Below are 16,205 nucleotides of genomic sequence, written 5' to 3' on the forward strand. Positions count from 1 at the left end.
AATGAATCCAAACCAAACCCTGCACTTAACAAAACCCACGTCTGACCCTCATCAAAGCTGTCCCTTGCCCTGCTTTGATTCTCCTGCAGATAAACAAAATAAAACAAGTCTCTGGTCTCATTTCATCCTCTCCCCCAGGCAAGTTGAACTCCGGTCCCGCTAAGCATGGGCGCACTAGAAATGCCCTTGTATAAACATTTGGCTTGTTTCAATTACCCCATCTTTGTGTGTTCAGCATTTTACAGACACATGAGCAAGCACAGGCTTCCTCTCCCCTCCTTGCCGCTTCACATCTGCTTAAATTCAAGGCAGCCCATCGTTCTGTTAGGAGCGGAGTTAAAGCAGGGAAAATGGGGTGTGAAGTGCCTGTTTACATCTCCAGTGACTGAGGGAACCATTACCATCCATCCAGTTGTCACAGGCCTTTTGTATCATCTGCTCGGGCCATTAGGATTTAATTCCTTTACACGGCATCCAACAGCCATTTTCTTGTAGGAACCTGCAATTAAGAGCCAGGCACAGCTGCTGAGCCGTGTTCATTCCCATTCCTGTCTGTCAGTGCCAAACGGGCACCTGGAATTCCATCCCAGGGCGCTGGGCCCTGGGTAGGGAGAGAAGGGAGAAGCTGCAGGAGCGTCTCTCCATCAAAGCCCGCTGAAAGGACGCTGCTCAGGCTGCCACAGGCCAGCCCAGCTCTGCAGCAAGCCCTTTTTCCCCAGCCAAGCAGCAATTCCTGGGCTTCCCAGGCTGCTTTTTCCAAGCAGCTATGGCTTGTTGCCTCCCTCCAGGCAGAGCTGGCAAAAAATAAGGCAGAGCCAACAGTAAATTCAGTGTTGCCCAAAGCAGCAAAATGTGTTCCAGTGGCTAACCAGATCCATCAAACCCTGCCAGTCACTGCTCCCCGTGCGATTCCCCCTTCCTGGAAACTCACCCTCGGCACCAGCACCGGTGTCAAAGCCTCATTAGAAACAACTCTTTTTTGATTGCTTTTCATTTCCATGTTTTCCCTAATTAGAGGCATTTTGGAGCTTCACGTAGACCAAGGCAGGTAAGAGGGATGCAAATTAGGACAAGGTTTACCCAGAAGGCCAGAAAACCTACTTTAGTCTTTTTAAAGGGAGGAAAAAAAAGACCTGGCTCCAAAGCACCACCCAACTGCCCTGACATGAGATTTTTTTGGAAATCCTCCCAAAGGATCCATGATTTATAGTTGTTTTTTTTTACACTTCCCATCAGTGCACCACAACAGGGCTAAGAAGACTCAAAAAATATTTTTTTTTAAGAAAATATACTTAACAGACACCTCAAGGAGAAACAAATAAACTAATTATCCTCAATACATAAAAATGCTCTTCTTGGAAAATACCTTTCCTGAGCAAGGACAACTCACAGTGATACAGATAAATCCAAACAACAGATAAATCCAAACAAGCAAACTCACAGTGATACAGATAAATCCAAGCAGCAGCAATTAGCAGGAAGTAAATGGGGTAAAATAGATGATCATAAACCCAAGACTGCTTCAGGAATGTTCCTTTTCAAGGCATTTGCAGAAAACTATTTCCCAGGCTTGACACAGATCTCACACACAAAATAAATGCCTTGGTAAATAGAAATGTACAGGTGTTACCCAGCAGTAAACTACTTTTTAATTCCAATTTCCCCTCATTTTAGGTATAAAGCATCCAAAAAATAAATGCAATGACTAAATGTTTGCACATATGGCTCTATCAGTCCTTCCTCCCCCCGCCCATGTGGACTTCTGGACTGTCAGGATTGGACATGCTTCTTTAAAAAAAAGCAATTAAGACCTTTCCATCATTGTGGCTCCAGGATTTTCCAGGCAGGCCCATTCAAAGCCATTTGCAATTCGGCTGGGTCTGGACTTGCACGATTTTCTTATTTTTGGTACCCCATTGGCTGCTTGCCCAGCTCCCAGTTTGAGGAAAGCCACATCCCTCCTTCCTGAAAAACAAGCTGACAGAGATGCCATTGATACTGCACTCATCAGCTCTGTAAAACTCCTCAGCATTAATCACCCTGAGCACAAAACACACGTGCACTCCTGAGCTGCTCCTGAGGACAAGGGAGCAAAGAACATTTGGTTGTTGTGCTGCTTTTCCTACTGCAAGGAGCAGCTTTAGAGGAGGAATGAGGATTCCCTTTAGCAGAACAGCTTGGAAAGGAAAAGAAAAAGACATTTTGCAGCATTTTATGACAAATATAAAAATTCCAGCGCTTCCCCTAAGAACATGTGCTGTTCCCACTGATCACAGAGCTCGTGCTGTGTTATCTGATGAAGCCCAAGGGCCAAAATATTTCTCTTCAGCTGCATCTAAACCGTGGGTAACCAAGAGCAATTCCTCTGAGCACTTACCTACAGGGTAGTGCAGGGCTAGGCTTTTAGTCCTGGATCCCTTAAAGAAGACTTAAAAATGCATTTCAAAACCAAAACTGACTTAATGCCAACACAAAAGCTGAAATATTTTTGCTGCTTGAAATCTACCTGCATTTAAATGGTGCAACTTTTTAACTTGCTTCCTACATCAAAAAGAGACACTGGGCAAGACTGGTTTCCTTTTAAGCCCTCCTAAACTGCAAGAGAAAGATGACATTTTCAAAAGTCAGCATTTTCCAAACCAGCTGAGCTAAGTCAAGCTCCTGAGCCGAAATTTATGCATCAAAGTGTTCAGTGCTCCTCTCCAAAAGTCCCGTGTTCAGCTGACTATTCACAAGTCCTGTGGAGCCACCACACTTCTAAAACAGCAGAGGAAAGAATCAAACCAGGGGCAGGATCCCTAAATCCACAGCCTGACTTTAGGCTCCTGATCTTGAAGGAGCTACATAAGTCACCTTAAAGCACCCTACATGGACAGGGATCTGGGAGAGGATAGAGAGACAAAAGGGGAAATAATTCAAAAAATATTATTTTGAGAGAAAATAATAGTTTAAAAAAGCACTCCCTTGGGTATTAGATCTCCTGTAGTTCCTTTAAGGACGAGCCACCATCCACTTGATTGTTCAGCCAGGCACAGGGTCACACTGAGAGTGTCTGTAGTGACAAATGTCTAACACAACCCCAACTGTCCAACTTCAAACAAACAGCTGAACTAAACAAGCACAAAAACTCTGTCACCGGCCACCAAAAGCACTTTAAAGTAGACCCTTGGCTTTTCCTCCCCAGTCAATTCTCCCTGTCTGGAAAAGCTCAGTTCATTTAAGTGGCCTTTCAGCCCCCCACCACGTCAATACCTGAGCTGCCAGGGGTGAAATCACAAGTTGCAGATGAATTAATCCCACAGTGGGATTATGTCATGGACTCTTCCCCAGAGCAGCCCTCCTCCATGCCCTGATTCCCAGCCCCAGTGCTGCCATCCGTGGGACTCTCTGCTGAGCAGATTTTCACTTGCTAAGTCAGCAGAGATCTATTCACCTTTCCCTGATCCAGGCTGCTGCCTCCTCTGAGGGAGGCAGGGGAATGCCAGCACCCCTTTCTGCAGCAGCACATGTGTCGCAGACATCTTTTCACTAAAAATCCTTTCTTAGGATTTTTTCCCTTCTGAGAAGCTGAGGCCTCAGAGACAGATGTAAACAATGGTTATCTGCTGCTGTGGAATGCAACAGGTGGATTTTTGATTGGCCCATCTTGGATGTTTATAATTAACGGCCAGTCAAGGCTGAGCTATATTGGACAGAGTCCAAGACAGCTCCTTTTGTTATCATTCTTTCCTATTCTATTCTTAGCTTAGCTAGCCTTCTGAGACAAAGCTTTTCCTTCTATTCTTTTTAGTGTAGTTGTAATGTAATATATATATCATAAAATAATAAATCAAGCCTTCTGAACATGGAGTCAACATTCTCGTCTCTTCCCTCCCCTGAAAACCCCTGTGAACACTGTCACACACACAAGTGCCCGCGATTCAGAGCAGAATGAAACTGCACCCATTACAGGTGACAGCTGGATGAACTTGCATTTCTTGGACTTTAAATCAGAAACATTGCTTAGGATATTATATCAACATGCAGAAGCTCTTAGCTTTCAGATTAAAACACAGACCTGGAGCCAAAATGAGAGCCCAGGGCTCCCATAAGCCCTGCACCACATCAGCCCAGCAACCACAGCAGCCACAACCAAGCTGGGGTCAGTGCTTCCTCCTCTGCCATTGCCACAAGTGGAAAAGAAAGGGCCAAATGCACGTGGTGGCAGAATATCAGGAAGGACTGAGCATATCAGATAAACCAGGATTTGCTGACTAAGAGGAATTCAGCAAGGTATTAGCAGAAAGTTGTTATTAATTCAAGCTACCGAGGCTTTACCAGATAATAAGTTTAAAAGCTTGTGGTTTAAAATTCTACCATTAAAGCACAAGAGGTAGAAGAAATTGCTTCAGTGGATTTAGACACTGAGGATTCTTTTTTTTAACTTCCCACAGACCATTTTCCTTTTCTACTCTCGTCATCCTATCCCATTTGGCATAGATTACAGTCCTGCTTTGGCATTTGTTTAATGAAGTTTACACAACATTAGAGGCACTTGATTTAGCTGCCACAGCCACCATCTGTAATTAATCCTCCCAGGAGCCAGGGCACTGCACAGCTTGTTCCTGCAGCCTTGGTGTCTAATGTGGAACAAGCTTATGCCCTCCATAATTCCAGTCTCCCATCAGTTTTATGCCATCATAATTCCCAGGCATTCATTTGGCCACTCACCCCAGCTGGTGGAGAACAAGGGCCACAGGGACAGGGTGTAAATCAGCTGGATGTTACCAGCAGGTGGGAAGGATGCCTCTGCCTCCTTCCTTTCCCTTTTCCCAGAGCAAGGAATAAAGCAGCACACAGTGATTTGGCCATTTCTGTGTATATTGCTGTTATTCAGCAAGAGTTACGTGCAAGCAAGACACAGCTTTTAATCCTGGGACAGGAGTGGGCTTTACCTTCCACTCACACACAAGGAGTATCAGTGGAACAAGACAGAACTCCCTCAGCTTCCACTTAGTTGTGATGTGAAAAGGCAGGAGAGATGAACACTGCGCCTTCCCCACAAGGCTGTCCCTGTGCCACTGCACTTCCACAGATCCCACCCCAAAACTGCCTGGTTTGCAGTGCAGGGGGGCTGTGCTGCTTGACTCTGCCAATAAATAAATTAATTCTTGACTCTAGGCCAAAAGCTGCAATTTAACAAAAGAGTAACTTTCAGGGGGGGAAAAAGCCAGCCATGATTTAAAGATTTCTAGTGATACAGAATAATTCATAGCACACACCAGGAAACAGTTCCAGCGATTTCCAATCTCCACAGTAAAAGTCTACCTAATTCCTAGGCTGAATTTATCTAGCTTTCATTTTCTGGCTCCTCCATTCTCTTATGGGTAGAAGAGGTTTATTTATAATAATTTCTGTTCCCTCTGTAGCATTCTACAAATTACCCCTTAACTTTCCCTTTGAGAACTGGTGTAGACAGAGCTCAAGTCCTTTGTAATGAGGAATCATGACCCTCTTCTGGATCCCCTCCATCCCTGTGCCTCCCCCCCACATCTCAGCACAAATGAACAGTGAAAAATCAGACTAATGTTCCTCCAGCTGTGACAGCAGGGCCAAACACCCAGCTCATGTAACACTGCTCCCTGTGAACTGTAAGCCCCTAATATTCACAGAGGAATTTTATCACACCTTAACACTCGAGTCTGAACACACCAGGAGCCCCCAGAATGTTTCCCAGAATCACAGAACCATGGAATCCCTCAGGGTGGAAAAGACCTTCAAGACCATGGAGTCCAACCATCAACCCAGCACTGCCAAGGCCACCACTAACCCATGTCCCCAGGTGCCACATCCACAGGGCTTTTAACCCCTCCACGATGGGGACTCCCCCACTGCACTGGGCAGGTTGTTTCCATGACTGGCCACTGTTTCACGGAAGAAATTTCCCCTAAAATTCAATGGAAACACCCCCTGGTAAAATTTGAGGCTATTTACTCTTGTCCTGTCACTCTGACCTCCTGTCAGGGACTTGTAGGGACCAAGAAGGTCCCCCCTGAGCCTCCTATTTTCCCCCTCAGCTGCTCCTCACCAGACCTGTGCTCCAGATCCATTCTGTTCCCTGGACATGTCCCAGTCCCTATGTGTCTTCCTTGGAGCCAGGAGCCCAAAATTGTCCCCAAGGGTGCAAGGTGGGGCCTCACCAGTGGCCAGCACACAGGGACAGTCCCTGCTCTGGTCCTGCTGTTCCATTATTTCCAGTACAAGCCAGGATGTTTGTATCCTGTATTCAGATGTAATATATCATAATGTGGGTTTTTTGTAAAAAGTACTGAAGTGTAGCTCTTTTTCCCCCTTTCAGAAAGCCTGGAGACCCCCTCTAATTCACCCCTGCCTGCAGCCAGTTCTTTGGGACCAGAAACAAAAACAGCACTGGCCCTGGCCTCTGGGGCAAGATAAGAAGGAATGAATGCTTCTGTGGTAGGTTCCCCAGCTAAGCTGTTATGCATGCCCAAAGGACTCATGTGCAAACATGTTTAGTGACTCCACACCATAAATCACTGCTTCCCAAAGCAAATCCAGCTTTGTGGTTTTTTTGTGCACAAATCTGGTTGAGACAGACAACAAGGAGCAAGCCCTGAGCTCCTGAACGTCTTCCTCTCCTTGGGGCTGGGACATGTCCTGCTCTGAGGAAATTAAGATGGAAAATTAAGATCCAAGACACACCAGAAGAGTTTTTTTCTCTCCCAAATACCTTCATCTACAACCCCAGCAAAGGTGACAGGTTTATCACAGCTGCCCTAAATCCTGAATCAAAAACTTTCAAAAAAACCTATTTTGAAAAAAAACCAACCCCTTGATGCACAGCCTCTTCTGCTTGGTAAATTCTGCAGGACTTTTCTGCAGGGTTTTTTTTTTTAATGCTATTCCAAGGAACTACCCAAAATACTGCCTTACCTACAGCGACTCTTCAGATACAGTGTGCACAAAATAAACAGCAAAACATCTGGCAGAAAGCAAACCTGCAGCAAACCCAAGGGCCCAGAAATACAACCAACCACTGCTTAGTTCAGCTTCCAAGTTGCCTTTTTTTAAAGGGTACACACACCTTGCCAAAAGTTGGATACAGGAGGTGCACACCTGCTTTTAACACTTCAAAGGGTCAGGGTGGCTGCCCCTTGCTGATCTTCTCCTACAGGACTTAAACTCTGAAAGTTTACCCTAGGTCTGTAACAAATCAGATGAAATTGGAAACAGGCTCCTGTAAGTGCATCTATTTAAAAGTATAATGCAAAAGAAAAAAAAAAGTAAGATGCCTGCAGGAACTTTTATTTATTCATATACATGCTCACATTGAAATGCCAGGGAAAACACTCTCTAGAAAGAACCCTTGTAACTGATAAAATTGAAAATTTACTCTCTATGTAGAGGATACCAAAAGATTCCTGCACACCAGTCCCACTGCACTGCTCTCATTTTGAGGTCCCCACATTGACAACAGGGTCAATAAAGCAGCATTTGGAACACAAGGAGGCCAAAAGCTCATCAGAAAACCCTCTGGAAGTCTGTGTCAAGTGGTGATTAGGAGAAAGGGTCAATGAGGGGAGGCGAGAGAGAAACGCAGTTTTGGTTGGAATCCTACAATACCATTTCCCAACTCCTTCAGACACGTAGGGTTCATCACCTTCACAGTGACCAAACCGACTGTGAAAAGAGGGGGAAAAAACCCAGTCAAGGACCTCATTTGACTTCTCAGCAGCCACAGCAAGAGCCTTGCCAGGAAACAGAGACACGAACAAAAGCACAGCCGGGAGCTGCTCCCAGGGAAGCCAGAAGCAAAGCAGGGATGGATTTCCAGCACTCCAAGTGCCTGGGAAGGCAAGGATAATCCTGTTTGACTGGAGTAAGAGTAACCCTGCTGGAGCTACTGCAGGAACATGCACAGAGCACAAAGCACAGCCCCTGCTGCCCAGCTCAGGCATGAGAACATCACCTGAACACTGTAGCCACACCCAGGACACCACAATGGGTGCAGCAAAGACCTTGCCAACCCCCCCAACACCTCTGGTATTCCAGCCTGGACTGCAGCCAGAGCATGCTGCCCCTCACAGAAGTGGTCCAGAAGCACAGGAATCACACAAGGAACTGCATTCCCATCCAGGGCAGCTGAGCATTAGGGTGTCTAAAGGCAGCCATGTGAAGGGAATCTCCATCCCACCTTTAACTCATCCCCCAAAGCCAGCTTCCTCTCTAAACTTCCAGATCCAATGCCAAATCATTTTTTTATTGAGAGCTTGGCTCACAAGAGCCAAAATTTCACATATAGGGCCAAGACAAGGTACGAAAAAGAGACATGGCACAGCTGGGCTTACTGCAAATCCCTTGCAGGGAAATGAGAAGGCAAATCCATGTTCTCTCTGGAAAACACCAGCTGGCAAGGCCGTGGCCAGCCTGCAGACCTGCTTCATGAAATGAGCTCAGTGCCTGGAAGGCTGACTGCCAGCACCAGGGTCAAGTGCTCAGCTGGGAAAATGCCCAGCTCCACCGACATCAAAGCAGCTGCAGCACTTACAGGAGCCCAGGAATGCGGGTTCCCCAAATAGAAACGTGCTGATCATGTTTCCATGAGCCTCCCCTCCAGCTTCTCTGCCAGGCTGCAGGCTGGCAGGGCTGCAATCCCCACCTAAATAACTCAGGCATCACTTCCCAGAGACTGGAAGATGCAGCAGGGAAACAGCTCTCCCTGCCAGCACAGGGGAACATTTCTCATTTCTCTGGCCTGCCCAACGCTTCTGACACAACCCTGCTCTGTCACCCCACACAGATGCTGCTGCCAACACCACCTCAGGGAGGTTTCCCAAGAGGAATCCCAACAAATCACAGCTTTGTGGTTTCCATATGGTCATAGCTGAGGGTCTGGGTGCCAGCTGAAAGGTGGCTCTGCTGTTTCAGGTGTCACTGCTGGCTGATGTCACAGAAAGTGACACTCAGGGCACCCCAGTGACATTAAATATCTAAAGCCTTTAAAACATTAGTGGAACCATCCAAAGGGGGAAAGGCTCGATTACCAAGGTTATTTTTTCAGAGGTTGTTGCATGAGATGTGATGGATTTCACCAGATGCTCTCATCATTTCTACTGCAGTGCTTGATAAAATAGCATCTATAAATACACTAAAAACCCAATGAATTACAGAAGCATGAAATGACTTCAGTAAGGTTAGAAACACGCTGGCACCATGCAGAATGCACTAAAAATATTGAGTGTAGAGACCTCACAGCACCTTTTACGTAGCCCTAGAGCTGATTTTAACAAGGAGGTTACTTACTGAGGCTGCCAGATGAGGAATTATCATCTCCTCGGCCTGAACATGTGGATTTAGCAGCTATTTGCAGAGGCTAATGAAGGCATCTGCATAAACAGGATGCTGAGGAGAAGATTTGACCTTGAAGATCATATCAGGTAGACCCGCAGAACAAAATGCCTGTTCCCATGCTAGACTAAAAGGAGGGAAACCATCACACGTGAACAAACTGCAGGTTCCCTGTGCTAGATTCCAATCCTGCATTTTTTCTTCACAAAGCCACAGGCTCAGCAGCATCAAGCACTGCTTCCTGATAAGCAGTGAAAGACCAGCAAAAACATTCTGCTTAGAGAGCATCATTCCCAGTTTACTCTTGCTACTAATACTTCCTGTTTTAATGAGGGAAATCAGCATCACCATAATCATTCACAAACTGGTGGTGAGAGGGCTCCATGTCACAAATCAGTGCTCCTGGCAGCCTGGACACACCAGGTGCCCACAGGCAGCTCTGCCCAGACAGAAATGCCATCCAAGGGGATAACTGGGCAACACAGGCTGCTGATCCCAGCAGGACAAGCAGCTGAACTCCACACCTCCCTCCTAGGCTGCAATGTATCATGGATCAAGCCTTTTCCTAGGGATTTCAAGAGGCTTGCCTCTGATCTCACAGATATTTCTCTGCCCGAAGCAAGATGACAGTCTTACATCTTGTGAGCTTAGATCTTCCCCCACAGAATGAGGTCAGAGGAGAGGGAAGGATCTGTGGTAACTCCAGCACACTCCTCTCCAAAGAGTGAAGCCTTAGCACACTTCTAAAGCCAGCAAATCCTTCTGAAGCCCCCTGCAGAGGATCCTGTGACTAGAGGAACTCTGAGGTGCACAGCAGGATGTACACAGGGTGGTTAAAGCCACATCACCATCCAAAACAAACAGCAGGACCACTGTTTAATTAATTAAGTCTGCTCAGAAAAATCAAAGTATTAAGGGAGCAGGCAGAAAAGGAACCCCCAACGTTACAGAGGTAAATGGCTTTAAAATCCATTCTACTTTTCCCATGCTGATGGGTCTCAGTTATCCTGTGCCATCACAGATACACCTGTTAATCACACACCACACATCCATAGCATCCCTCCCTGGATTGCATTCAAGCCTCCAGAAACCTCTCAGAAAGTAAAATTACAACGTGGAAATAAAAAAAAATACTGCAAAACACTGCCCTGCAGTCATGGCCAGACTCCTCTTAGGTAACAAGGCTTTAAAGCCTAAATTCTAGGACAAATTCTCCTCAATTTTTAATCAACTGTATCTCAATTGGTTCCATTTTACCTAATATGAAGTCTCCCAACATCCTTGGAAGTAACATATTCGACTTTGCTTTGTCCTAAGGATTTCATTCAAATTTAAACAGGTTTTCATTAAGTTTATTGTTTCATTGAGGGAATTTTTGTTTTAAATAAATCATGGAAAAGAGGTCTAAGAATTACCCTTTATGTCACTCCATGGAAGCACATAATTCGTTTTTTGTTTGGAATATTTCCATTTAACAGCAGATTGAGACACTTTGAGGGTTCCCTTTCCATAACCACAATGGTCTCACAATTTCACAGAGAAATCAAGACAGAAAAGAGTAAATGCAATTTTTAAGCGCCTTCAATTTAAAACCAAACCCAGGTTTTCAAAATGGAACACTCTTAGAATTCTGATTTTTTAAAATAACAACAAAAAATTAACCCACCAGAATAAAAGCATAGCAAGTTATTTCTACTCTGCAACACTGAGAATTCCTTAGGCACTCAAGAAAATCAGGCTTTTCACATACATAGAAGAATCCATAAAACTGCAAAAAAAAAATGTGGGAAAGAAATTGCTAACATGTTTGCTCATGTTTTCCCCTGGAACCACTTTTCCAGGCTCGATGCTTAAAAGGATTTACAGCATCCACTAACTCAGAACTGTCTCCTGGCATGTCAGTAATGACAACTGTGTCTCCAGCAGCAGGAGCTTTTCACAATTAAACAACCAACCCTGTGTTTCCTCTGAACACATAAATAGCCATGAACCACAACACCTGATGTATGGCATGTCAGTCTCGAGCTGGCTGAGCACTCAAATGAATTAATCCCACATGACCATGACCAAATCTATTCAGGCAGGACAACAGGTGAAGTCCCAGGAAAGGAAAAGTTTCAGATTTTCAAGGAGCCATTCTGTTAGAAATAAGATTTCTAGTTTGATAACCAAAGAGTTCAAAGTTTCTTATCTTTGCAATCTTTCAGTTCCTGTAGATGTCCCCAAAAATTTATTATACTTAAACTAAAATTTCCCAGTTTTCAGCCTGCAAGAAGTTTCATTTTCATCTCCATAAAACACAAGCAAAGCAGGTTAGGAAACTATTTTTTTTTTTGAGTTACAAACCATCTGGCTTTAAATTACTCAAATTAATCTGGGAAGAAGTCATGTTGAGGATTTATCTTTTGGGGGAGGAGGGAGAGGATTTTTTCCCCCGGCTGATCCTGAGAAACACAGATCCTGGGACTCTCCCTTAGCTGCAGCACAGCAGCTGGTAATATAAAGATCCTTTGGCTGCTGTGCTCCTGGGGTTAGTGAGAGGATTCATTACAGAATGACTCTGGAGTAGATACAATGATTACAAAATCGAGTGTTTTATTCTAAAGGGCCTCCTTAATCTGTGGCTGAGCAATAAACCACAGCACAAGGAGAAATACAGCAGCCTTCCCAGGCAAGCCTGCTGCCTGCATTCCCACTGGGAGCTATTCAATATGCCTGGCAGAAATATTGGCATCCTGGCATCACCAACCTCAGAGCACCACGTGGCTGACATAAAATCAATGCACCCAGCTGGGAATAACTTCAGATTTGGGAGTTTTAGTCTTCCTGAAAGTGCCAACGAGTACCTCGGGTGAATTCAGTGGTTAAAACAGCAACAATGGAGAGGTAATGTCTGCTGAAAAAGCATAGGGAATGATTTATCCTGGACAACACTGAACAAGCTAATTTAACTATCATGGCATTTTTGACGGGGATTATTCAAGGGGAAAAAAGAAAGGGAAAAAGGAACACAATGAAACCACCCTAGAGATGAGAAATTCCACATGGGACCACTGTCCAGACACAGTAGTCCCGTTTTGCCTAAGGTCTATGGTGGATTAAACCACCAACAATTTACTTCAAAAGCCTGAGAGGACATTCAGTTCCTTTTAACTTCTTCACTCCAGATGTTCAATTTGTCAGCAAAGTGGGGATCCGCTTCCCTCAGCCATCTTGCAAAGTCCCTAAGCTCTTTGGAAGTCACTGAAAATGTACAGCAAAGTCCTAAAACTTCTCCTACCAGTTAGTTAGACACTGCAACCCCTCCTCTAAAGAGAAGATGTAAATGGGAATCCTAACCAAGGTTTTGAAGGGGGTTGAAGAAAAGGAAGGAATGAGGAAGAGACCCAGCAAAGGAAAAAGGCATTTTGCATGGTGGGGATTTAAGAAGAAGAAGTAAATGACGAATTATAAGGTGTGATAAACAGAGCTGCTCAAATGCATCCTGAAAGATGGAAGGCACAATGACTTGGAAAATGTCTAAATGCTGGGTACTTGCTGAATTCCTGTCCTGGTGAATGAATCCATGGGAAAGCTGCTATCTCCTGCCAAGGCTCTGGCCCACAGCTCCCAGCACTGTGCTATTAAATGTGCATCATCTACTTCAGTCAGTGCCCGTGCACCAACAGCTCCTGTCCCAGGAGCTCACTGGGATGGTGCTCCAGACTGGAAGGCAAGATGTATTCCATTACCATCTGTATGGCAGTTTGCCTTATCTCTCTCTCTGAGTGACCACAATCACTCTTCCCTCGGGAAGAGACCTCTGCTGATAACAGACTTGAATACCGGTGCATGACTGATAAGAACGATAACATCCCATTGTGAGATGCTCCACCCAGAGGGAGGAGCCAAGCATTGCTACTCAGATATAATCCAGAGGTTTTGAGACACCAGCAGGGCTTTTTCCACTGGATTCCCCAAAGGAACAGCATCTGCCTCTTCTTCCACTGGATCTTCGGAGGAAGACTACATCCTTCTCTACAGGCCCCCCTGCTCCAACAGAACCACACCTGATACTTCAGAGGACTGCAGCCACATTTTCAACTGGACTGCCACCAACACCCTGACCCACAGGGTGTCACATTGGGTTCTGACTCCGTCAGTGTTGTTCTACTGTACTGCATTGTTTATTTTATCCTTTTATTTTTTTCTTCCCTATTAAAGAACTGTTATTTCCTGCTCCCATATTTTTGCCTGAGAGCCCCTTAATTTATTATAGCAATTCAGAAGGGTGGGGAGGCTCCTGCCTTCCTTAGCAGACTCCTGTCTTTCCAAACCAAGACAGATGGAAAATGTGGAACAGGACAGCTCTTGTACAGATCCTGATCTCCAAATAAAGCTGATGCCAGATGACTCCCACAACACAGAGAAGATTAGGGCATGAGTCTTGCACCAAGCAGGATGGAGAAGAAAGGCCTCTGGAGAAGAACATCACAGCCAGCAGACACTCAGAGCTCCAAGGAGAAGAGACCAGAGTGTCAGATTAAAGCTCAAAAGCCCCACAACTCTCAGAATTTTTCGGTAGTTTATGAATTTCTCCAGATTTATTAATTCCTCCCATCCAAAGCAAAGAGGAGTCTTTTTAAAAATCCCTTCTTGCCAAAAAAACCCTGCCTGTACCTGCCTGTTTAGGAAGAGCCCCCCACGGATTCCAACAGGGGGCCAAAGACATGCACAGACAACTGAAGAGGGGCACAACCTCACTGCTGGGCTCTGGACTGCTGGAATACAAAATCCAAGGAGAAGAAAAAGAAGGAGAAAGAAGAACTTGTGAGCAGTGAGGGTACTGAGAAAAAACACAGGCACGTCCAGATGCTCAGAGGGGTTGGAGGGGAGGGAAGGGGATGATGAATCCCACGCAGCCCACTGTGGAATACCTGGTGAGATAAATCACCTCAGGGTGAGCAGACAGTGGTGGGTGCCTGGTGCAGGGAAGGGCCTCAGCCCTGCCTAGACACCTCATGGAAAGGGATGTGGCTCTCCAGGTGCCACTGCTGCTCCCAGACAGCAGGGCTGTGGATCTGAACCCCCGCCCAGCTCCCGGCTCAGGGGGAATGGAGAGATGCTGCTGCTGCTGCATGAGGGTGCATTTGCTTGGGCAAGGAGGTGACATTTAGACCCACTAAGATAAAACAGAAAAATCATTTTGTATTAAAATGTCTTCCTCTGTACCCTTCATTTGCTGATGAAGGGAAAGAACTCGCTTTATCCTCAGAAGAAAACTCTTACATCTAGGGTTCTTTTACCTGGTACCATGAAATCAAGAGCCTATCCCCATCCCTCTGTATTTCACTGCTGTTTTCAAGGAACACAAAGAAGGGACACACATAGAGCACACACTTGATTCAAAAATCACTTTTATTTTTGATCCTCAGTTGATCCCAGCTTTCTGAAACCCACAAGCAGATGAGATTTGCTCCATGAGAGGCATTGCATTACTGTATTCATCAATCTTAACTGCAAAACATTCATGTACATCCAGAGGATGCAGCCCCAGGCTAAGTAGTGCCATTTAAATCACATCATTTATAAACAAAAATATCTTCACCACTTTAAGAGTTAACAAGCAAACCTTTCAACTGAAATATTCAATTCTGATCTCATTTTTCAGTAGTAACTTTTTACCTTTGTAATGAAATTAAAATGAAGCCCATATTCCACTGCTAATTTGACATATTCCCTAACCAGAAGTGCTTTGCACTGGCTAACATTTATTTTAAAAGTTACTGAATTTATTCAGAGTAGAAGCTCTCTGGAATGGGAGACTGGAAATTTGGGGGAGAAGAGACCCCGAGCATTTTTTATTTATTACCTTTCCACTCTCATTCTGTCCAGCACAAACTACTGCTAGAAACAGAAATCTGATTTAAAAAGCATAAAATCAGGATTTGTTTAAACTTCTGACAACAAAATGCACAAAGATGTTGCAAAAGGAAGCAAACTTTTTGGTAGAAGCACAAATACAATTAAGCTAAGGCTTTTTATTCTCTTCACAATTTCTGACCCAAAGACTACAAACATTTTCTTTCAAAAAATGCTTCTTTAGTGCTTTCTGCTGTTAAAACCAAGCAGAGCCCATTTGTGTCTCAGGAAACTTCCAAAACAATCCAGCCCAGAAACCCATCTCTAGATGCACTTCCAGCAGCTGGTGTCACAGATAACGTCCATGTTTTAAAGAGGACAAAATGGAAATGGATGTTGCTCAGCTGGACTTGTCCTTCTGTGCTGCAACCTCTACCAGACACAAACTCATTTTTCAAGTCACACTCACCATTCACACCACCTCAAGGCACAGCCCTGTCCTTCCCCTCCCCCTTGGCACAAACCAGCTGGCAGAAAGACTCCAGCTTTTTGGATTTGCTCCACACCTCCCACACACCCTGACTTCCAGAGTGACATCAGTGTGTCTCCTCGTGGCCTGCAGCTAAGCACAAATCAAGTGGATTTTCCTCTTTCTAAGTAAAGGCAGCTGAAAACTTGCTGAGAGGAGAAGCCAGAGGGAGGAACACCAAGCAGCTCAGCTGGGAATCACACTCAGGGAGGTGCTTTCCCTCAGAGCAAAGCCACAAACACCAGCTGACCCTGGAGCTAAGTCAGCCAAGCAAGAGGCAGGACTTGTGCAGCATTAACAATTGCAGCAACCCTGCAGTGCCTGCATCGCTGCACTTCAAGGTTTGATTTATGCACCGAGGGTTTTCCAGGTGACTTCAGAGACTTCTGCAGCAAACACCATTCCCACAATCAGCCAGGAGCAGCTCACCTACAGCCACTTCCACATGCCATCACACAATGGCTTGGGAGGCACCTAAAGCTCATCC

General features: G+C 45.2%; 1 protein-coding gene across 1 annotated transcript in view; it reads right to left on the reverse strand.

Moving 5' to 3' along the window:
- Positions 1–16,205, reverse strand: part of FRAS1 (Fraser extracellular matrix complex subunit 1) — a 104,123-nt gene that overhangs the window by 85,165 nt on the left and 2,753 nt on the right.

The sequence above is a fragment of the Geospiza fortis genome, unplaced genomic scaffold (assembly GCF_000277835.1).
Source record: "Geospiza fortis unplaced genomic scaffold, GeoFor_1.0 scaffold909, whole genome shotgun sequence".
Classification (NCBI taxonomy): Eukaryota; Metazoa; Chordata; class Aves; order Passeriformes; family Thraupidae; genus Geospiza; species Geospiza fortis.